This window comes from Babylonia areolata, chromosome 17 (genome assembly GCF_041734735.1).
Source record: "Babylonia areolata isolate BAREFJ2019XMU chromosome 17, ASM4173473v1, whole genome shotgun sequence".
Lineage (NCBI taxonomy): Eukaryota > Metazoa > Mollusca > Gastropoda > Neogastropoda > Buccinidae > Babylonia > Babylonia areolata.
Window position 1 is genome coordinate 17,352,440 of NC_134892.1, and position 22,363 is coordinate 17,374,802.

At 42.5% G+C, this 22,363-nt stretch overlaps 1 protein-coding gene across 1 annotated transcript in view; it reads left to right on the forward strand.

Moving 5' to 3' along the window:
* The first annotated feature begins 12,581 nt into the window (after nt 1-12,581).
* The window catches only part of LOC143291503 (high affinity cGMP-specific 3',5'-cyclic phosphodiesterase 9A-like), a 171,524-nt gene continuing 161,742 nt past the window's right edge, over nt 12,582-22,363 (forward strand). Inside the window, exon 1 of the mRNA XM_076601391.1 lies at nt 12,582-12,820. The gene's annotated coding sequence lies outside the window, so the exon portion shown is untranslated. The remainder of the gene's footprint in view (nt 12,821-22,363) is intronic.

Consider the following 22,363-nt stretch of genomic DNA (forward strand, 5'->3'; position numbering starts at 1 on the left):
CAAGCAGGTCTGTTGATTGTGTTTAGAAAGAGAATACAGTTTTTTAACGAGAAAAGCAAAGCAATGTCTGTAATGGGAAAAGTTCAAACTGATCTCTGGTCACTTCATGAACAGATTTAAACATTTAACAGGTGTCATCATTCCACAACTGTCTCCATAAACTTCACCAACAACTTCTGCAAAAATTCCACAGTACCTGAACTGAACACAGCATGGGTTTCAAAAGCACTGGCATCAAAGTACCATAACAGACAACAAAGCTTTAACTTCATGAATCTGTAGATGGCACAGCATGGCTGTGTTTTGAAATTTGGTTTACACATGGAACAGTCTACTGAATGGTGTGTTAAAAACTTAAAAGCAGTTTTACTTGACAAGAGAAACAAATTTTGAACTGTCATCATTCAGATTGTATAGTATTTATCATTATTTTACTTACATGTAAATAGCTTCTAGTTCTGACTGAATCAGTGTCAAATGTTTGTGTATACTATTACTGTATTTGTGTCCAAGTTTTATCAATCAGTACCCCATGGAATTATGGTTTGATGAATTGATTTATTTCCACTGAACACCATGCAATTAGGATATCGTGTCCTGTTCAAGGTGTGAACTGTTTGCTGATGCAGTTGGCTAGGCAACACAACTCAGTGAGGCAATACTGCAGGGGTTGGTGGGAACTTACTGGGTGCCAGTTGTGGAAAGAACATGGCAAGAAAAACTCCAATTTATACACATGCATGTCTTTGTGTAGAGTTTTATTATTTTCTTCAAGCAAATGATTTTTTTTTTATATAGTACTATATAGGCATTTGCTTTAGTAATGATGAAATAGTCATGAAGTATGATCATGATTTTTTTTTAATAAATCCTAAACAATAGTCTAAAAAGTGTACAATGAGAAGCATGTGGATATGGGATGCATTTCTCAATCTGAATAACTGATTTTTGCCTTTAAGTGTAATACTTTGTAAATGTACTTTCTAACCCTATCAGGTTATCCTGACAGCCTGGATGTATGTGTAGCCTGTTCAATCCTGTATGAACTACCTCTGTGAAGAAGAATGGAAGTAACAGACTGATAACACATAATTTCAGATATCTCCCAACCTTTTAACTCATCTGATCATTCTTATCCGACACACTCATATATTTTGAAAGGTGAAGAAACTCCATGGTGTGTGCTATGCAACCGCCTTCTAAATATTAAACATCTTTTGGGATCTACATGATGTCAGGCACAAACATTTTAAAGCTAGCTCCATGAAGGCTTGTTGCAGGATTTCTCCATGGATACTGTTTTTGAGTTCTCAAAGGAAATATGTAATTTAGTTTGTTTTGTTTTTTTCACTTGGACTGAACCAGATATGGACCAGTCAGTCTTTTTATGTTATTTTCAATGCATTTAACTTAAATGAATTTATTATGACTGAGGAAGACATGAGCCAAATTATATTTCTAACATTCTAAATGATCTTTAAAAGATTATTTTGGTTTCTCTTCAACTGGTTTTTAGAACTGATCCAGTATCCAGCCCTCTAATGATTAATAATAATGTACATTTCTATAGCACCATTTCTTTCAAAGAGTTCATGGCATTTACATGAAAGAAAACTACAAATTACAGAACCACTCATGACCACCTTACCCCCTTCTCTCATTCCTCATACATGACAAGACGAAATTCTTTATTTTCAAGGATAATAGATGAGCACTGGTGTGCTTTTTTTTTTTTTTTTCATCAAATCCCCGTCCTGAAATGGGTCTACACTACACAGTATTACATTATATGTGTCATTGCATGCACTACACAATGCTACTTACCCTTCACCGTACTTTGTGGGTCTGACAGACCCATTTTTGCCTTAAAAAATGCCTTTAAAATATATTTGGTGTCCGATTAATTTGAAATTTCATGACTTTTGTTGTCACAACATATGCATCATTTTAGTAAATTAATGTACACTTTAACTGATTAGTTAATCAGTTACGTAATTGTGAAAATTTTTACCTGCATTCCTACGTTGTGGGTCTTACAGACCCATACTCCCCAAAGAAGAGAAAACACTAAGTACCCTTATTCGTAATTCGTGGGTCTCTCAGACCCATACTCGCAAAAGAAGGGAACAAACCAATAATCCCTTTGTACTACGTGGAACGAAGTGATTGTGCGTATGTGACTGATGACACATAGGCTACCTCACTGCTTCTGTAGTTGGCTGGCACATCGCATCCGGCTCTCACGGAGAACACAACAGTACAGCAGGCTACCGGTGTCATTGCCTCAGGCAAGTTATATTTTGATGATTATCAAGTTTATTAATTGCCATCAAGTTAGCTTGCCATCTGTTCGATACTTTAGGTCGATTCCAACATCGCCATCTCTGAAGGCATCAGTAAGCATTGCAGAGAACATGAGGCTGAACAGCGTTGGAGCCAGGACGCAGCCTTGCTTGACACCATTTGTGACAGCAAAAGGAGCAGATGTTTCGCCATTGTCCTGGACTCGAGCCTGCATGCCTTCATGGAATTGGCTGACCAAGGAAATAAATTTCCGAGGGCATCCGTACTTTTTTTTTGTTTTTGTTTTTTTGTTTTGCTGCCCCATCATCTGCGCCGTTTCAGTGGCATTACTCCCACGCCGCTCATTTAGATTCCCCCATACACGGCCACACCCGGGTTCGTCCGTCGCAGTCCCAGCGTCGGCAGTCCACAGGGAACCATCGATGTTAGGTCGCCTAGAGGCCACACACCAGAGGAGACCCTGCACTGCTGCTGAGTCACTTCAGTGGTGTTCAGTGGTGCCTGTTCTGTTTTAACGTACTTAGGACACCACCTACTAAGCCCCCTACTAACGACAATAATGGCTTAGTCGCGGAGCCAGACTGAGCGAGCGTCTCTCCCAGAGTGGAGACCGCCACCACGTCCCTCAAACAACAGCCCCCCCATGAATCTGCCGACACTGACGACATTGACAGGACTCACCCAAAGCACGGAAGTGGAGGGGTATCGAAACTGAGGTCACCATGAGAGCAGGGCATGAAAGGTCACAGACTTTGAGACTATTTTGTTTATATTGATGACGATGAAGGGGGAGGAGGATGACGATGATGATGACGATGTTGCTATGGAGGTCCATTTTGGTTTGGGACTGCGTGACAAGGCTGTACTCTACGCTTCCTGTCATAATGATATCCCGGCGTTAACCAGGCCCGAGAGATACAGACACTTGCAGTGTTGGTCAGGTAATTAGAGCAACACACCCAAAGACGCATCCTTGAAGTGGATGACACTCGACTGTGTGGTCCCAGTCTCCCCATTTAAGCCCACAGCACACTCAACTCTGGGTAGGAGCCGGCCACGGGCCGAAAAACCCACCTCCGCTGGGATTCGAACCCGCGTCCTCCCAGCCGTCAGTCCGCGACGCTAACCACTTCGCCACGGCGGCTGGTAGGGCATCCGTACTTGGCCATGATCTTCCACAGTCCCTCTCTACTCACGGTGTCGAAGGCCTTGGTGAGGTCGACATAGGTGGAGAACAGAGCAGCATTTTGCTCCTGACATTTCTCTTGCAGCTGCCTTGCAGCAAACACCATGGCGGTGGTTCCGCGCTCTTTCCGGAATCCACATTGGCTCTCAGGCAAATGACCTTGGTCAAGGCGTGCTGTGAGGCGGTTTAGTAGGATCCTAGCAAGTATCTTGCCTGCGATGGAGAGCAAGGAAATGCCCCGATGGTTATCACAGGCTTGCCGGTTCCCCTTTCGCTTGTACAAGTGAATGATAGATGCATCTTTGAAATCCTGGGGGATCATCTCTTCTTTCCACATGAGTGAGTACAGCTGATGGAGCTTCTCAGTCAGCACAGTGCCTCCATCGTTGTAGACCTCTGCTGGTATGGAGTCTGAGCCAGGTGCTTTGCCACTGGATAGCAGATGGATTGCTTTCTGGGTCTCAAGAGGTGTTGGCGGATCGTCCAGTGTTTCGTTGATGGGGACTTGTGGGAGACGGTCTATGGCTTCATCATTTATGAAGGAAGGGCGATTTAAGACACTGTTGAAGTGCTCAGCCCAGCGTTCGAGAATTTTCTCCTTCTCGGTGATCAAGGTATTCCCATCTGCACTGAGGAGGGGGGATGATCCTGAGGATGTGGGGCCGTAGACTTCTTTTAAGGCATCATAGAACCTCTTCATATCGTGCCTGTCAGCATATCCCTGGATCTCATCAGCTTTGTCACTCAGCCACTTATCCTGCATCTGGCGTAACTTTTGCTGAACAGTCCTGCGGATGGCATCGTACGCATCCTTTTTTGATGTGGACTTTGGGTTGCTGAGGTAGGCTTGATGCAGACGGCGTTTCTCATCCAGAAGCTGCTTGATTTCATCACAGTTTTCATCAAACCAGTCTTTGTGCTTTCTGGTCATGGGTCCCAGGGTCTCTGAAGCTGTACTATAGATCAGCTCACGCAGGGTCCTCCAGTCAGACTCCACATTCTGATTGTCCAGAGAGGCGGATTCCAGACGATCTTCCAGCAGCTCCACAAAGGACTGTTTGATGGTGATGTTTTTCAGCTTAGCGATGTTAAGCCGTTTTGGAGCCTTCTGGCCTTGGGGGCGTCTCTTGGGCTGGATTCGAATATTCAGCTTCGAGACTACAAGGCGATGGTCTGTCCAACACTCGGCGCCGCACATGGTCTTTGTTACACGTACATCTTGCCTATCCCTTTTCCTGACGATGACATATATATATATATATATGTGTGTGTGTGTGTGTGTGTGTGTGTGTGTGTGCGTGCGTGCGTGCGTGCGTGTGCGTGCGTGCGTGTGTGTGTGTGTGTGTGTCTACACCCGCACATTCCAATATTCCGTTGCTCCTACAGTACACATGCAAACACACACATACCTCATCCTCTACACACACACGAACACACACACACATGCGCGCGCGCACAGAGCTCTCCTGACGTGTATACTTACACGCTCGCGCACGCACACAAATACACACACACACACACACAAATATATATATATATATATATATATATATATATATATATATATACAGACGCTGCCACACATACACACACACACACATACAGAGGCTGCCACACACAGACACACAGACACAGACACACACATACAGAGGCTGCTATTGATTGGCCGGAAGAGGGGTGGGAAAAGATCTGATGACAGGAACGTGTTGCTCAGTCTATTGAAGTTGGAAAAGCCCACATTAATTTGTATGGGTCTGTCAGACCCACGATGTATGAATAGGGGGTAAGCTCTGGATTCCTTCTTTAGCGAGTGTGGGTCTGTGAGACCCACAAAATATGGATAAGTGGGAAAATAACCAAGTACGGTGAAGGTTAAAGTCATATAGCATGCGAACACAATACTACATAAAGGCATAAGCATGGTAATATATGATACACACACACACACACACACGCACAAGCATAGTATTGATAAACTACATAGGAAAAAACCCAGAGAAACACACATTTCTCTCTCTCTCTGTCTCTTTGTCTCTCTCACGTACACTTTAACACACATAAGCATATATTGTGTATGTTAACAAATACTATACTAATGTGAATATAAACAGTAAGTCTGATAAAAAATACACGCAGTAATAATGGGGAAAATGCTCTTGCCAAAGGAAGCATAATTCAACATATAAATTAGTATGAAAATAGAAATGTCACAGATGAACGTGCAAAGTGAGCTGGTATGTGTAGGTCAGTGTTTGGGAAGTAGGAAACCAAAAGTGCTTAGACACAGGTTTTGAAAAGATGAAGTTGTATGTGATCAGAGCGTTCACCATAGGTGGTTCTTCTAAGTTCTACAAATTCTTCTGTTTCTGTATCTGTATCAAGTATGTTGGCAGGAACTAATTCTGACACAGCAGTGTGATTGGGAGACTATAAGAGGAGAGCACCTAAAACAAGCAACAACAAAAAACAACCCAAAAAACCAAAACAAACAAAAAAAACACCAACAGAACTGAACTGTTACAGGGTATCATAGGCCAGGCCCATCGATCCCGGTAGCATAGCACTCCCCGGGATTAAATCCTGACTGGACGGGCGCAATAACCAAGTGGTTAAAGCGTTGGACTCTCAATCTGAGGGTCTCGGGTTCGAATCTTGGTGATGGCGCCTGGTGGGTAAAGGGTGGAGATTTTTCCGATCTTGCAAGAAACATCCAACTGCTTCCTGGACATACAAAACTGGATAACTGTAAATAAGTTACAATTGAACGGGGACAAAACTGAAGCAATGATCATAGGAACTGAACAAAAACTCTCTCCCATCACAACTGACACAATCAAATTTGGCAGTACATCCATCCCTCTTTCCAGTTCAGTCAGGAACCTCGGCGTTGTCCTTGACAACACACTGTCCATGCAAAAAATTATCAGTCAGACATGTCAATCCTGCTACTGTCAATTGCGGCGCATCAGTTCCGTCCGGAAATATATGTCCACTGACGCAACATCGATCTAGATCGACTTGTCGTTTCTCTCATTCTCTCTTGCCTTGACTACTGTGACTCTCTATTGTCTGGTTTGCCTGCTTCGTCCATTCAGTCCCTTCAGCGCATACAAAACTCTGCTGCCCGACTCGTCCTCAGAAAGAAAAGATCTGAGCACATCACTCCTCTTTTGCAACATCTCCTCTGGCTCCCTGTCTTACACAGAATAAAGTACAAGATCAGCACTCTATGTTACAAATATATTCACAAATCTGCCCCTTCCTATCTCTTTGGCTGCCTTCACCTCTACACTCCATCTCTCTCACTACGATCGGCTTCGGATCCACTCTGTTTACGCATACCCAGATTCAAACACTCGACTGTTGGCCGCCGTTCTTTCTCTGTCTCAGGACCTTGAAATTGGAATGAACTTCCTCTTTTGCTTCGTCAGAGCTCCACACTCAGCTCTTTCAAGTCTGGCCTTAAAACCCATCTCTTCCCAAAATAGCCTCCCTTCCCTGCCTCTTCCTTGTCTTCAGTTTTTTTTCCAGTTTTAGAGTCATGCATGCGTGTAAATGACTGGTGCGAAAGCGCTTTGATTTGTCTCTGCACAAGATTCAGCGCTATATGAATATAGTAAGTGACTGATAATTATGTGTTATTGACATATTCCCATGATTTATATTTTTGTGGGTGAGGTGTATAGGCCTACATATATCCTAACGTGCGACTGGGTTGATTACTGTAGTGAAACTCTACTGGGAATAGTGAACATTGCAAAGTAATTACTGTGGGTCATTCAGACTCGTTGCATTATAATGGACTTGAAGGACACATTTTATGATGTGGTGTGTGAAAGTATGTATGTAAGTGCCATGTAGAGTTGTTTCATTGAAAAAAAAAAGTGTGCTTTATCGTTAATCCTTGGTTTTTTGTCTGTTTCTGTAATCGTCCATTGTTTGTGTTAGGTGTGGGTTGGGCGTGGGAGTATGGTGGAGATGCCGGGTAGTTTGGGAATTGTGGTTGGTGCTTTAAAGAAAATGCTCCCTGTTGTGTTTAAAGAGTTCTCATAGGGGTTAGGAGTTAGGTTTAAGATAGAGTAGGAGGTCGGAACGGTGTGTAGTTTGAAAATAGTGCTTTCCTGTATTAATTGCAAGTGGTTGGATCGGACATGGTGGGAGGTTTGACGATGCATACCATTGTTAGGGTGGATGGTGTGTGTACACCGATGAATTGTTTACCAAGAGCCCACACGGATGACGTGGCTGGTATTTTCCAGCGAGGTAGATAGATACCTCAGTCTGATATAATCATCTTAGATGAACAGACTATAAATAAATAAACGATAAACGATAGATAGATACCTGGGTGTTTGTATTTTTACCATAATTTGTTGATGTAAAAGTTTTATTTACATTTAAGATGCGATGAAATGCTCATTGCGTTGCATTTTATGGAAGAATGAAACTAGTACTGTTACCAATAGTACTGTCACCAATATTGGACTCTCTCTCTTTCTCACACACACACACACACACACACACACACACACACACACACACACACACACACACACAAACCAAAAAACCTGTGAATCCGGTACAATACAGAGGATACCTGACGGTTGGAAATGGATTCGACCCACAGCTGAAAGAATATGGTTAGGGTCATTGTACAAGTTGGCTAGGGTGGTGAAACGAATCAAAAGGTTAGATTCTGTAACTTCCTCCCGACTCGTATACTATAAGAGGAGTTTAAAAAATAAGAATAACCTCGCATGGTGAAAACAAGTTAGTTTATGATCAAGTGTTAGTGAACCATAACCCAGTTTCTATGTTAAAGTGTAGACATTACGGGTTGATACCAACCTGAGATTATTGCCAGAAAATGCCAGGTGAAGAGGATAAGTGGGAGTTACGTCCTATTGCTCACAGGCCTATTCGAGCACCGGGAACTCCAGGTCGGTCTCTGCGTGTCTGAGATGACTAGCTAGATTAGGGGCCAGATAGGTGAGTCATAAATTCCAGCCATGGGCAAAGAGATCTCTACAGCGAAACTCTAGTGACGTTTGAAAGTATGTATGTCAGTGTCATGTAGAGTTATTCCACCAAAAAAGATTACTAAGTGTATTTTATTGTTAATCCTGGGCTTGTTGATTGTTACTGTAAGTGTCTATAGTTTTTGTTTGGTATGTGCTGTAAGTGTCTATAGTTTTTGTTTGGTATGTGTATGGGGGAAGGTGGCAGAATGGTTAAGACGCTCAGCTGCCAATACAGAGAGTCCGTGAGGGTGTGGGTTCGAATCCCGCTCTCGCCCTTTCTCCTAAGTTTAACTGGAAAATCAAACTGAGCGTCTATTCTTTCGGATGAGACGATAAACCGAGGTCCCGTGTGCAGCACGCACTTGGAGCACTGAAAAAGAACCCATGACAACGAGAGTGTTGTCCTCTGGCGAAATTACGTAAAATGAAATCCACTTTCATAGGTACACAAATATGTAAGCATGCACTCAAGACCTGACTAAGCGCGTTGGGTTATGCTGCTGGTCAGGCATCTGCTCAACAGATGTGGTGTAGCGTGTATGGATTTGTCCGAATGCAGTGACGCCTCCTTGAGAAAGTGAAACTGAAAACTGGCGGGGAGGTGCATCCGGCTTAGCGACCGTGCCAACTGAAACAGATTATCAGGTTCCACACTGGGCTTGTTTGATGGTTTCTGTCGACTAAAAACTATTGGGTGGTGATCATTGCCTTAATGTGGAAGCGTCTCTGCACTCATTCCTGCTCTGAATTTTGATGTTATTATAGCGATGACAAGCACATTGTCACTGACTCCTTGTGCCTCTCAGTATATTACATTATGGAATTGTACATAGCTGACAATGACAGTTCATTATGTGATGTTTAAGTCCTCTCAGTAATTCAATCCAACAATAAGAAATAGATAAATAATCTTTTTCTCTTTTTTTAATCGCAATTGTGACATTCTACGAAACAAAAGATCGCAATTGTGAAACGTTATAACATAAAAAATTAGCAATCACATAAACAAACAGACAAATCACTTATCTGTTATCCTGATGCTTGCTTTGTTAAACACATTCCAACGGCCAACACTAGCACACTTATCCACACACATACCCACACTCACATACACACACTGGGACGCTTTAGCTACTGATTCTGGTGACTGATCTGTAACCTCCAGTCATCACCACGCATGGCGGTGTGGCTAAATGGCACGTGACCAAAGAAGAGCAATGGTAGTTTGTGTGATGTTTGAATTCTCACAATAATTCAACCTAACAGTTAAAACGAAAAAGAAAAAAATCGCAATTGTAAGACGCTCTAAGAAACAAAAGGTAAAGATAGAGATGTGCAGGAGGAGGCGAATGGTCAGGATGACCACCACACGCAGAAAACAGACTCTCCCAAACGCCCATGACAACACTGACGTTGTGGACGTGATGACAGCTTACTGTTTCATTTCTCAATTGAACGTCTGCCCCCACAGTTTATATAACGGCTGCATTGGTATTGACAGCAAACATGGTGTTCACGCCGAATGAGTAGTGATTAACTTTGAGGTGGCTGAGGAAGGAAGTAGTATCTGATCATGAGATCGCTGAGGAAGGAAGTAGTATCTGATCATGAGATGGCTGAAGAAGGAAGTAGTATCTGATCATGAGATGGCTGAAGAAGGAAGTAGGGAAGTGGTATGGTTGAAGAAGGAGGTAGTGTCTGATCATTATCTGACCATGAGATGGCTGAAGTAAGAAGAAGTGACTGACCATGAGATGGCCTTCTCGTCTGCCCATGAGGTGGCCGAAGAAGGAAGAAGTGACTGCCCTTGAGATGGCCGAAGAAGGAAGAAGTGACTGCCCTTGAGATGGCTGATGTAACGAATCAGCTCCCAGGACTCAAATGCAGGATTTACACATGAAGAGAATAAAAATGTTAAGATACACCAAAAGAACATCGAAAGACTATGTGCTGCCTGAATGAGTCTGGAGGACGCAATTTATCTCTCTTTTTTTATTTTATCACTGTGTGATGATATTAACAGTAGACAGTATTTACCAGAAAAAAATCAAATGACATGTGTTATACTGGGGAAATGGCACATCAAACAGCTAATATTAGGAGGAAAAAATCCAAGGCCAGCGAAGTTTCGTCCATTTATGTTTTTCCCGCTGAGAATATGATTTTGTTTGTGACAATACGATTTTGTGACTGTCCCTAAGTGATGCTGGTACGAACTGGGCAGATAGCGATTCCCAGCTGCTCAGGTCATCAGTGGTCATATGCGTGTACTGAGCCTAGTAACGGTTTAATAGTAGGAAAGCATTCCGTTCTGTTGTGTTCTATCATACTCTCTCTCTTTCACACACACGCACGCACCACAACACAACACAACACAACACAACACAACACATGCTTCCAATAACAGTATTTATGAGTAGGCATCATTTCGTGCATTATGCTAGTTGGCGAGTCGTGCAATTAACGTGAACGACGCGGTATATATAATGCTGAGGGCGAAAAGTAAAGGGAGGTGTGTCAGTGTGAGCGTGGTGGGAAGCTGCATAGCACAGAAGTCAACTCTTATCTCCACAGAGACTGGCTGCCACTGATGTCACGTTCCCATGGCAACGCTGGAAACATATCGGTCGTTGTGGTTTTGGTTGTGTTTTGTATCGTGGTCTTTGTGCGCGAACAGACAGCTTTTTGCAAAGTTCAGTATTTGCTCACATATTTACTTATTTAGTATGTGATTCCTAAATCTGTGTTGAATTACCGATTGATTTGATCTACCTATATATTTGTAAAATACCGGATTTGATTTTATCAATCAATCAATCAACGAACAGTGAATATATCAACCTACTTATCCATCCACTCATCTGTGTATTCATCTATCTATCCATCTGTCTGTCTGTCTACCTACCTGTCTGTCTATCTGTGTGTCTGCCTTTCTCTGTTTATCTGTTCATTTATTTATCTATTATTTGTTGTCAGTTACTGTTAATGATATAGTCGTGTACGTTTCTGTGCATTTAATGTTTATTTCTCTCTGCCTCCGACAGAAAGGTGAACTGCTTCTGTTCCTAGTCATGACCTGGAACAAACACCAATAACGATGATGATAATGATGATGATGATGATGATGATGATGATGATGATGATGACAATGAGTTTCAGTTTTTAGTTTCCGCTTCTCAAGGAGGCGTCACTGCGTTCGGACAAATCCATCTGTTACACCACATCTGCTGGGCAGATGTCTGACCAGCAGCATACCTCAAAGCGCTTAGTCAGGCCTTGAGAAAAAAAATTGTTAGAGGACAACACTTACGTTGCCGTGGGTTCTTTTTCAGTGCGCCAAGTGCGTGCTGCACACCGGACCTTGGTTTTTCGCCTCATCCAAATGACTCGATGCTCAGTTTGATTTTTGGTCAAACTTGGGAGAAAGGGCAAGACCGGAATTCGAACTCAAACCGCTCACGGACACTGTATTGGCAGATTAGCGTCTTCGTCACCTTCGTCCTACTGATGATGATGATGATGACAACGACGACGACGATGATGTTCATAATGATAACTGTGGAGACAAATCAAAACCGCTTTCAAACCAGAAATTCACACACATGCATAAACTGCAAATCATTGAGAGACAAAACTAATACACGTGGATGACACTATTTTTGGTAGAAATTTTATGGTCAGACTTACATAGGTGAGTGCAGACATTTGAAGAAATGACAATGGTGATAATGATGTTGATGATAATTGTGATCATGATGACTGATATTATCATCATCATCATTATTTTTATTCATTTACTGATATATTCATTTACTGATATATATATATATATATATATATATATATATATATATATATATATATATATATCCTTGTTCTTCTTCTGCAAACACAACTACTCTTTTCCTCTGTTGTTCTTCCTTTTCTTGTCTGCTTTTAAGATAATCATCTTTTCCATGATTGGCGCTGCTGGCTAACCATAGCTGTGTGACGTCACGGAATCAAACTGGGACAAGCGCACACGAGCAGAAGAGGAGGCGACGTTGGAAAGAGCTGTCAGCTGCCGCGTCACCGCTCTGTCTTCTGCCTGTTCAACATGCTGTCGACCGTTTGATTATTCCCAGTTTGCTGTTGCCATCCCGACTGTGGGATTTCTTTTGACAGAGAGAACACATGATTTTTGGCAGAGAAGTGTTGAGATTGATTGATTTCTGCCAGTGGACAGACAGCGCGCTGCAGTGTTGTTCTTTCCTGTCTCCAGTGGCGTGCTGTAAAAGACAGGAGCGGTGCTTCAGCAAAGATTTACCAGGTTTGTTGACTAGGATTCCGATGTCTCTCACTCTGTTATGTTTGATTCTGTCTGTCTGTCTGTCTGCCCCTCCCCATCTCTGTGTCTGTCTCTCAACTGTATAGGTCGGTTTCAATTCAATGCATGAGAAATGCTACTTTTTTCTAGTTCACATGGTGAGATACTTTGGTACAGATCGAAGACCAACTGATCTGGCAGACTGTTGAATGAGAATTTCATCTCCTCCCACCCCTTTCCGCCTTCCTAATTCCCATCCCCAGTGAGCAGTGAAAACGGCTGCTTGCAGTCGTGGTTGTGGTGAGATCACTATGGCGACGACCACTTGGGCACGGACATGACATAGCGACATGTGTGCTGTTGTTTAATGTGGGTGGCAGATGCAGCTACCTGGATACTACCGGTATGTGACAAACGTGTTTTGTACCGTTGACACTGTTGCGGTGACAAACTTGTCTTTTTTGTAGTACGATACAGTCTGTGTGTGATCAACATGTCTCTTTAAAAAAAATAAATAAATAAAATAAAAATTACAGGGTATACCTGTGACATTTCCTTTATTTGACAGACGTGTTTTGTACCTGTAACTCTTTATGTGACAAACATGAGCGCATAGACACTGCCTGTTGACAAAAAAAAAAAAAAAAAAAAAAAATGTGTGCGTGCGACACATCTTGATGACAAGACATTTTGTGCGTGACACATCTTGATGACAAAACATTTTGTGCGTGTGACTTTTCTTGATGACAGAACATTTTGTGCGTGTGACTTTTCTTGATGACAAGACATTTTGTGCGTGTGACACATCTTGATGACAAGACATTTTGTGCGTGACACATCTTGATGACAAAACATTTTGTGCGTGTGACTTTTCTTGATGACAAAACATTTTGTGCGTGTGACTTTTCTTGATGACAAGACATTTTGTGCATGTGACTTTTCTTGATGACAAAACATTTTGTGCGTGTGACACATCTTGACGACAAAACATTTTATGCGTGACACATCTTGACGACAAAACATTTTATGCGTGTGACACATCTTGACAAAACATTTTGTGCGTGTGACACATCTTGACGACAAAGCATTTTGTGCGTGTGACACATCTTGACGACAAAACATTTTGTGCGTGCCAGTGTGACTGCTTGTTGCAGGATGGCGACGCGGTATGAAATACCTTGGTACCGGGCTGAATTTTGTGTCAACAGTTGACTTGTTTAATGTCCACTGTGGAACAAATCATCACCACATGTGAATGTATGATTTTGGTCGGGTCTGATCAGTCACTTTTTGTTATTATAGATGTACAAGGTGAATTAGGGAGGTAAAGCTGATCCCAACACCCACATCTTATTCCAATGACGGGGCTAGTTTTGATAATGGTAGCGATGTGTTCTGGTGGTGGTGGTGTAAGAAAGTGGGTCTAGTCTTTGACATACGAGGGTCATTCAATAAATAAGGTGAATTTTTCGGTATAAGGACTTCTAATACAGATAGAAGCTTACTTTTTTTCTTTCTTTTTTTCAACGTAGTCTCCCAGCACTGTCACACACTTTTCCCATCTGTGCACAAGCTTCCGTATTCCCTCAGCGTAAAAATCTTTGGACTGATGTCTCAGCCAGTCGCTCACAACACTTTTGACTTCATCGTCACTTTCAAACTTTGTGCCTCTCGTGAACGCTTTCAAGGGACCAAACAGGTGAAAGTCTGAAGGGGCAAGGTCTGGGCTGTAAGGGGGATGAGGGAACAGTTCCCAGCCCAGCTCGTTGATGGTCTGCACCGTTCGGGCTGCTGTGTGAGGCCTTGCATCTTTGGCACCCACCGGCAGCTGACCTTCGAGTAGCCAAGGTCATCATGGACAATTTTGTGTGCTGTCCCAACAGATAAGCTCAAAGTCCTTGCAATGTCATCCACTGTCACCCTTCTGTCAGACTGAATGAGGTCATTGACTGATTCGATCACCTCAGGAGACCTCACTTCTGTAAGCCGTCCAGGCCTGTCTTCATCCTCAACACTGCTCCGTCCTTCTTTAAACAATTTAGCCCACTTGTAGACATTTTTTCGGCTGAAACATGTGGCACCATACACAGTTAACATTCTCCTATGAATTTCAACTGGTTTGCACCCTTCAGCAACCAAAAACTTGATAACTGACCGCTGTTCAATCCTGGAGCATGCTTCTTGGTCGGCCATCTTTGTTAATCGCCAAAACTCTCAAAGTTTTTTTTTTAATCTGCAAAACAAATTAAATCCATGTGAAAAAGAAGTAAAAAAAAAAAAAAAAAAAAAAAGTAAGCTTCTATCTGTATTAGAAGTCCTTATACCGAAAAATTCACCTTATTTATTGAATGACCCTCGTACCTAACTGTACATGTATTCTATTGTTGAAAGAACGACGACCACCTCGCCAAACAACGACGATGACGATGGTGATGATAATGGTGATATTCATGACATTGTATTTGACTTATTTTCGCAAGCCGGTGTCCTTGCTATGTTCACAAATGAAACGCACATCTCTTGCAGTCATTCAGTGTTGTCACCAATACTGACACAGTGATAGTCTGAACAAACTACATGTACACAATGGAAACAGCAGCCAACTGCGAAGCAGCAAGAAATCAGGAATCACCCAGAAGGAATAATGAATGAATGAATGATATGGATACTTATACAGCGCCTATCCGCAGTGGGAGACCAAGCTCTAAGCGCTTTACAAACACGGGGTCATTTGCACAACAGGCTGCGTACCTGGGTAGAGCCGACTGACGGCTGCCACTGGGCGCTCATCATTCGTTTCCTGGGTCATTCAGTCAGGTTTCAGTCACGCCACATACACGCTCAGAGAGACATGTAACATTTTACGTGCATGACCGTTTTGTTTATTTACCCCGCCATGTAGGCAGCCATACTCCGTTTTCGGGGATGTTCATCCTGGGTATGTTCTTGTTTCCATAACCCACCGAACACTGACATGGATTACAGGAACTTTAATGTGTGTATTTGAACTTCTGCGTGTGAGTACACACAAAGGGGGTTCAGGCACTAGCAGGTCAGCACATATGTTGACCTGAAAGATCGGAAAAATTTCCACCCTTTACCCACCAGGCGCCGTTACCGAGACTCTGACCCGGGACGGTCAGATTGAAAGTCCAACGCTTTTAACCACTCGGCTATTGCGCCCGACGAGCAGACCAACGACTTGGTGGCCTATGATGAAACCAACTCATTACCAAACATACAAGAAGAAATGGCAGCTCTAACACCAGCATGACAACCCAAATGATACCTACCACCTGAACTTGTGCTAAACTTGTCATGTAAAATGTTCTTGATTTTGACAGTTTCAGAGATGCTAAACCCAAATCAGCTGGTGATCATCATTTTGGTATACTCATCTTCCCAACTCAGTCTTGTTTCCCAAATCACATTATTCAAGTGATCAGTGTGATTCGATCCAGAACCGTACATTCACAAATGGCGAAAGTTTGTTCTGAAGTGGACATGGAGATATGTGACCTGTCAGTAAAGAATATCACGCAAGGTGAAATTCTGTACCAGAATTTGAACATTGCAATTTTACAGAATATTTTGTTTGCGTGGACACTGTTGACAAAATATTGTGCACATGTTACACGTCCTGTTGACTAATATTTTTGCACATGTGGACACTGCCTGTTGGCAAAATATTTTGTTCGTGTGGCATTGCCTGTTGTCACAGTAGTTGTAGTGTGACACTTGTCAAAGTAGTTGTAGCGTGACACTGTCTGTTGTCAAAGTAGTTCTAGTATAATGATGCCTGTTCTCAAAGTGGTTGTAGTGTGATGCTGCTTGTTGTCAAAGTAGTTGTAGTGTGACACTGTCTGTTGTCAAAGCAGTTGTAGTGTGACACTGTCTGTTGTCAAAGTAGTTGTAGTGTGGCACTGCCTGTTGTCAAAGTAGTTGTAGTGTGACACTGCCTGTTGTCAAAGTAGTTGTAGTGTGGCACTGCCTGTTGTCAAAGTAGTTGTAGTGTGACACTGCCTGTTGTTAAAGTAGTTGTAGTGTGGCACTGCCTGTTGTCAAAGTAGTTGTAGTGTGGCACTGCCTGTTGTTAAAGTAGTTGTAGTGTGACACTGCCTGTTGTCAAAGTAGTTGTAGTGTGACACTGCCTGTTGTTAAAGTAGTTGTAGTGTGGCACTGCCTGTTGTCAAAGTAGTTGTAGTGTGACACTGCCTGTTGTCAAAGTAGTTGTAGTGTGGCACTGCCTGTTGTCAAAGTAGTTGTAGTGTGACACTGCCTATTGTCAAAGTAGTTGTAGTGTGACACTGCCTGTTGTCAAAATAGTTGTAGTGTGGCACTGCCTGTTGTTAAAGTAGTTGTAGTGTGACACTGCCTGTTGTTAAAGTAGTTGTAGTGTGACACTGCCTGTTGTTAAAGTAGTTGTAGTGTGACACTGTCTGTTGTCAAAGTAGTTGTAGTGTGGCACTGCCTGTTGTCAAAGTAGTTGTAGTGTGACACTGCTTGTTGTCAAAGTAGTTGTAGTGTGGCACTGCCTGTTGTCAAAGTAGTTGTAGTGTGGCACTGCCTATTGTCAAAGTAGTTGTAGTGTGACACTGTCTGTTGTCAAAGTAGTTGTAGTGTGGCACTGTCTGTTGTCAAAGTAGTTGTAGTGTGACACTGCCTGTTGTCAAAGTAGTTGTAGTGTGACACTGCCTGTTGTCAAAGTAGTTGTAGTGTGGCACTGTCTGTTGTCAAAGTAGTTGTAGTGTGACACTGCCTGTTGTCAAAGTAGTTGTAGTGTGACACTGCCTGTTGTCAAAATAGTTGTAGTGTGGCACTGCCTATTGTCAAAGTAGTTGTAGTGTGACACTGTCTGTTGTCAAAGTAGTTGTAGTGTGACACTTCCAGTTGTCGAAATAGTTGTAGTGTGGCACTGCCTGTTGTCAAAATAGTTGTAGTGTGGCACTGCCTGTTGTTAAAGTAGTTGTAGTGTGGCACTGCCTGTTGTCAAAGTAGTTGTAGTGTGACACTGCCTGTTGTCAAAGTAGTTGTAGTGTGACACTGTCTGTTGTCAAAGTAGTTGTAGTGTGGCACTGCCTGTTGTTAAAGTAGTTGTAGTGTGGCACTGCCTGTTGTCAAAGTAGTTGTAGTGTGACACTGCCTGTTGTCAAAGTAGTTGTAGTGTGACACTGTCTGTTGTCAAAGTAGTTGTAGTGTGACACTGCCTGTTGTCAAAGTAGTTGTAGTGTGACACTGCCTGTTGTCAAAATAGTTGTAGTGTGGCACTGTCTGTCGTCAAAATAGTTGTGTGACACTGTCTGTTGTCAAAGTAGTTGTAGTGTGACACTGCCTGTTGTTAAAGTAGTTGTAGTGTGACACTGCCTGTTGTTAAAGTAGTTGTAGTGTGACACTGCCTGTTGTTAAAGTAGTTGTAGTGTAATGCTGCCTATTGTTAAAGTATTTTGTAGCATTATACTGGCTGTTGTTAAAGTATTTTGTTTGTGCAACGCTGCCTGTTGACAAAGTACTTTGTAAGTGTGACACCGCCTGTTATCAAATTATTACGTATGTGTAATGCTGCTTGTTAAAGTGTTATGTATGTGTAACGCTGCCTGTTGACAAAGTGTTATGTTTGTGCAACGCTACCTGTTGACAAAGTGTTATGTATGTGCAACGCTACCTGTTGACAAAGTGTTATGTATGTGCAACGCTACCTGTTGACAAAGTGTTATGTATGTGCAACTCTACCTGTTGACAAAGTATTATGTAGTGTGACTGACTGTTGACAAAGTATTTTGTACAGTTGTGTGACACTACCTGTTAACAAGGTATTTCGTACTTGTGACACAATGTTGACGAAGTATTTTATACGTCTAACGCTGTCTGTTGACAAAGTATACCACTCAACACTCACTACAGATCAAACATTAAACATATTGTGAAAATAAGATAAATTTTTTTTTTTATTCCACACAAAATCCTGTTCCTTGTCAAAAAAAAAAAAAAAAAAAAAAAAAAAAAAAAGAACACACAACATAGGCTACCGCCAAAATTGATAAACAGGACATAGGAGGAAAAAGCAATCTCACTCGATTAATGGACATTGGTGTGGAAACGACGCACAGCTTGTCCAATGGTATGCCAAATATTTTCAACTGGATTCAGGTCCGAAATACGTGTCTGTCACTCCATTCGTCCTATTTCCTCGTCCTGAAGGTTCTGGTGGACAACATGAGCAAGGTGAAGGCAGGCTTTGTCCTCCATGAGGGTTTGAGGATGGGGTGGATCTCATCACAGTACCTGGCTGCATGGTGCTGTTCTGCAACACACAGGTCGGTTTGACCCTGTGTGGAAATTCAGCCCCACACCATGATTGAGCCTCCACCATAGCGATGGTGTTGAGCCACGCAGGCACTATAAAGTCGTCCCGTTGGTCGTCACCACACACAGGACGAGGGATTAAAAAAAATTAGATTGCTTATGTTTGTGACATCATTGGACAAGTTGTGTATGTACATGACAGCCAGCCTCGTACATGCCTTGGGCTTTTGAAAGAATCATATTGAATATGTTTGGGACATAATTGGACACGCTCTGTATGCACATAACAAACAATCTCGTATATTACCTGAGCTTGGGATTGCTCTCAAGGAGGACTGGGACAGGATTCCCCAGCAGCAAAGAAACATCATTTGCAGCACGAGGAGACATCACAGGACTGTTATCGAGGCTCACGGGGGTTTAATCTCATTACTGACTGTTCATTTTGTGTCGTTTCCACACTAATCGAGTGATGTAACATTTTCCTCCCATGTCCCGTTTATGGTTGATGTTAGACGTAGTCTTTGTTAATTGTTCATTGTTACTCACTATCCCATAAAATTTTCATGAATGGATTTTCAAATTATTGGTTTGTGAACAAGGAACATGATATGACAATTTTGTCTTGAATGAAATACTTTTTCTTTCTCGTCACAATGTGTTCAAAGTCTGATCCTTACCGAGTGTTCAGTATTATATTTTGTACACGTATGTGGCATTACCTGTTGACAAAGTATTCTGTATGTGACTAGCCACTTTGGTGAAGTGGTTAACGTCGCGGACTGACGGTTGAGAGGACGCTTTTTCGAATCGCAGCGAAGGGGGGGGGGGGGGGGGGGGGGGGGGGGCTCCAGCCCAGAGTTAAATGTGCTGTGGGCTTAAATTGGAAGATTGGGACCACTTTATGGATGCGTCTTTGGGTGTACTGCTCTTATTTCATGACCAACACCGCACGTGTCTGTATCTCTCGGGCCTGGTTAAGCCATGATATCATTATGATAGGAAGCGTAGGGTACAGCCTTGTCACGTAATCCCAGACCTAACTGGACCTCCAGAGCAGTATCGTCATTATAATCATCATCATCATCTTTCTTCGTCATCATCAATATATAACAAAAATTCCCAGATTATGTGGCCTTTCATGCCCTGCTCTCATGGTTACCTCAGTTTCAATAACCCTCCACTTACATGTATGGGGTGAGTCTTGTCAAGGTCGGCTGATTCATGAGGGACCGACTGTCGTTGAAGGGACGTGGTGGCGGTCTCCACTCTTTGGGGAGGGGTGGGAGGTGAAGCACTAATTCTGGATCCGTGACTAAGTCATTACTGTCTTCAGGAGGGGGCTTAGTTGGTGATGTCCTAAGTACGTTAAATCAGAACAGGCACTACTGAACACCACCAAAGTGACACCGCAGCAGTGCAGGGTCTCTGGTGTGTGGCCTCCTGGTAACCTAACACTAATTAAGCAGAAAAGGTTTTCTGTTGGTGCATTGTGCTCATAGTTAGGATGTTGGGTCGGTTCTTATCATTTTTCCAAGTTATTTTGCCATGTAAGTTTTTGTGATTAATAATATATAAAAAATTCTTTGAACTCCAGTTTGCTTGCTTGCTTTGGCTTCATCTTATTTGTTTTGTTGTCATTTTCATGACTCATTTATTGATTCATGTTTGGACATGAAATAAACATCCGTTTCGGTGTGTGTGTGTAAATATAAATATGTATATATATAATTATGCGTGTGTGTGTGTGTGTGTGTAACAAGCGACAAAGAACCCCCCCACCCCGCGTCCCCCCCCCCCACCCGCCCCCTCCCGCCCCCCCACCAAAAAAACAAACAAAAAATCAACCTAACCCCATGTCAATTGCTACAAAACTGAATGAAACTGGCAGCAAGTGTTTTCCCCTGTTGTCATTTCCTCATCTGAAGTCACCTTAGCCCCCACCCCCACCCCCGCCCCCCCCAACCCCTCTCCCAGGCTCCTCTGCTTTCTCCCCCATCCTACCCCCACCCCCACCCCCGGCTCCTCGCACCTCCCTCAGTTAACAAGATAATTTTTGTCAAGTCAAGAGACACCCCCCCCCCCCCACGTTGGAATTTATCCCTATTTTACGATTTAAATGAAACATTAAAAAATCATTATTATTGTTGTTTTTGTTCTCCTTCTTCTCCTCCTTTTTCTTACCATAATTATTATTATTGATACTTATATGGCCGCTATCTTCGATCAGAGACAGAAGCTACTGAAGAAGAAAGGGGGTTGTTTTGTGCATGCATTGAATCCTTCCCATCTCGTCACAACATGCCGGAAGCATCGGGGAGGGCTAGCACTGGGCTAGCTTTTTCTTAATTAAACCCCTTCCATCCTTCTGCAATACACCTTTGCGGAAACAAGGGGAGTGATAGTTCTCGGCTACCTTGTACTGAAAACCTACACTACCCCACTCCCTCCGGTCCCATTCCCCCATACATTACAATGAGGCGGAAACAAGTTTTTGTTTTTTTGTTTTTAATTTTTTTTTTTTAGCCTGTCCATATTTCCAATTCGTTTTCCTTTTTGTTTAGCGGCTTAGGTGGATATTGTTTGTCATTCGTGTGTGTGTGTGTGTGTGTAAACATTTGTTTCATCTTTCAAGTTTTAATCTATATATGTAAAGTACAAAGTTTCTCCGAGGAAATGCTTAGCAGGAACTGTTTTATCATGTAATGTCGTAGTTAGTTTGCATTATTTGATTGTTGATCTGTGTTTGTGTGTGTATATGCCTGTAGGTGCGTGTATGTGTTTGTCATTGCGTGAGTGCGTGAGTAGTGTGTCTGGGTATGCGTGCGTTTGTCGGTGCGTACGTGCGCGCGCGCGTTTTTTGTATGTATGCGCATGCATGCTTGTGTGCATCTTTTAATTGTCTACATTTTAGTTGTTATTATTTCGTTTTTATCTTTTTATATCTGATACATTTCTTGATTTAATCAATGACATGACCTATTTTAATGGTTCTCTCTTCCCTATGTTTCAAATTATATGCATATGCTTGTGTGGGGATGTTTGAGTGAATGTTTTTAGTGCTGTTGTAAAGCGCATAGAGCTTCAAGAATATGCGCTGTATGTCTCAACAAAAGAAAAGAAAATATTCGAACCAAAGCTAGTTTTAGCCAGAGCTAGTTGAGTATGCTCAAATAAGAACTACGAAGTCAAGGATAATCCACTTTACTTTTGCGTGTTTTTATTTTCATTGACTCACTTGTG